This window comes from Chiloscyllium punctatum, unplaced genomic scaffold (genome assembly GCF_047496795.1).
Source record: "Chiloscyllium punctatum isolate Juve2018m unplaced genomic scaffold, sChiPun1.3 scaffold_941, whole genome shotgun sequence".
NCBI classification, from domain to species: Eukaryota; Metazoa; Chordata; class Chondrichthyes; order Orectolobiformes; family Hemiscylliidae; genus Chiloscyllium; species Chiloscyllium punctatum.
Window position 1 is genome coordinate 30,001 of NW_027310675.1, and position 2,500 is coordinate 32,500.

General features: G+C 63.7%; 1 non-coding gene across 1 annotated transcript; it reads right to left on the bottom strand.

The window, feature by feature from the left end:
- Positions 1 to 721: 721 nt before the first annotated feature.
- LOC140474326 (5.8S ribosomal RNA) lies at positions 722 to 875 on the bottom strand. Its single transcript, XR_011959023.1, has one exon. It is a non-coding gene; the product is annotated as a 5.8S ribosomal RNA (ribosomal RNA).
- Between the last annotated feature and the right edge of the window lie 1,625 nt (positions 876 to 2,500).

The window sequence follows — 2,500 nt, forward strand, 5'->3', positions numbered from 1 at the left end:
CGGAGCGGAAAACGTGCGGACTGAACGGGAGAGCCAAGAGCCAGCGATCCACGCGCGTGCGACCGTCCAAGTCACAGCGTTCGACGAAAACCTCCTCCCTCGGCCAGGCACTCGGCGCCAGCAGGGGAGACAGGATCAGACGCCCCGCCGGCCACTTAAGGCCGAGGACGAACCACGAGACGGGCGGCTGCAGCAGCGGGCGGCCTGCAGCTCCCAGCACTCTCAATCGATCAACCATCGAGTCGGGTCAGCGTGTCAAACCGGCGAGCTCCACGGTCAGGCCGGCGGCGCACCAGCACCGGACCTCCGCGGCTCCCTTCACTCTTTCCACTGCCAGCCAACCGAGAGACGGACCCAATGCGGACGTGCAGAGCTTAGGCAGACCCCCCACTGGAGGCTCAACACTTCGTGGCAGCTCCGTGTCCCAGAGACCAGGAGGGTTGGCACACACACACAGTGTGAACCACCGACAGCCATTCTGGGACCGGTGACAGCCGTGCTGGCCCCACTGCCACGACACAGACGGACGCCAGGCCGCGCTCCCCGGCGGGGGGATGGCGTCGAGCCTGACGAACGGAATGTGCAGGGTGGGGGGGAAAGGCCAAGCGCTCCGACGCCGGAGGGCTCCGGAGTCTGAACTTAGGGGGACAAAGAGGACGGGTCCTCTGCGACACCCCAGCCGCGCTCTCGCCAGCCAAGGCGAGTGCGATTGATTGCCAAACGACCCTCAGACAGGCGTGGCCCCGGGAAGAACCCGGGGCCGCAAAGTGCGTTCAAAGTGTCGATGATCAATGTGTCCTGCAATTCACATTAATTCTCGCAGCTAGCTGCGTTCGTCATCGACGCACGAGCCGAGTGATCCACCGTCAAGAGTTGTCTGAGTTTGTTTTAGGTCTCTCCCTCGCCAGAGGAAAGCGACCCGGACCGCACATACGCTCCCCACCTTGAGCTACAGCCACCTGCACGCCGGCGTGCGGGCGGAGCAGGGTGGCGTGAAGCGATGGGGAGCACCATCCTGGTGCGGCCCGCAGAAACATACGTCTATTGGGGGGAGGAGGACAGGGCGCCCAAGAGGCGATGCGTGCCCCAACGCACCGCAGCGACGGAGGCAGGATCACCGCCACCATGTCGCCCGCCTAGTATCACGAGGCGTGCAGCAGCTTTGCCCTAGGAAAAGCAGAGGCGGGAACGGGCACCGGCCATCGGTTCGGCAGCGTCACTGACGCGTGCACGTGGCGGCGTGTCGGCGAGCGGACTTCCTGCGAGGAGGCGGGGGCGGCACTCGCCCGAGCAGACGCCCGCCCGGCCCAGCCACCGCCGAGGTGGACTGGGAGTCGCGGCAACGGCTCGTCATACTCGTTCCCACACTCACAGCGCAGCTTGCCCGCAAGCCACCGACCACCGATCGACGCCAGGCGCCCCGACCGAGAGCGGGATCGCTCGTTCGCCCTGCTGGCAGTTCGCTGGGGATCACTACTGCACGGAGCTCGGAGACCGACGGGCGGCAACTCGAGAGTCTTTAAACCACCACCCCCATCCCGCAAGTGCAAAGAGGCTGTATACGCACAGACGGGTGAGGGGAATAGGTACCCCGTCGGGTTTGAAGGGAGCGTGACTAGATAGCAACGATGTAAACCCAGCCGATTTGGGAGCGAAAGACCGGCGCCTGCATCACCGGCTTCGTTTCCCGTGGCTGGAGAGTACACCGAAACCCTCCGTCTGTCGCGAGCTCCCGACGACGCGGTGCCGCCAAGCAGCAGGGCCGGACCTGGTGTGGCTCCCCTCGTCGATCACAGACCGGTCGGCACTACTGACGAGACGGTGGAACGGGCTTCGCCCCTTGTGACGAAGGGTGATGCGAACCCGCCCGCCCGCGTGCGTTCGGGGTGGACTCGGCAAACGGAGATTTGAAATCGGAAAGTGTCCTCCTGCCCCGCGCAGGTAGGCGCCCAACAGTTGTGGGGGGTTTGGCGGTGACCACGGCTGCAGGGCCTGCTACCCCGACGAGCTCTCCTGCTGGCCCCGAAACCACCCTCGCGAGACAAGTTGAAACGGAAACGGGCGTACCCCCAAGCCGACGATCCTTTCTTATTTGTTACTTTTTTTTTCACTTGCTCGAGTTGTGGGGATTTGGCGGTGACCACGGCTGCAGGGCCTGCTACCCCGACGAGCTCTCCTGCTGGCCCCGAAACCACCCTCGCGAGACAAGTTGAAACGGAAACGGGCGTACCCCCAAGCCGACAGAGATCCTTTCTTATTTGTTACTTTTTTTTTTCACTTGCTCGAGTTGTGGGGGTTTGGCGGTGACCACGGCTGCAGGGCCTGCTACCCCGACGAGCTCTCCTGCTGGCCCCGAAACCACCCTCGCGAGACAAGTTGAAACGGAAACGGGCGTACCCCCAAGCCGACGATCCTTTCTTATTTGTTACTTTTTTTTTCACTTGCTCGAGTTGTGGGGGTTTGGCGGTGACCACGGCTGCAGGGCCTGCTACCCCGACGA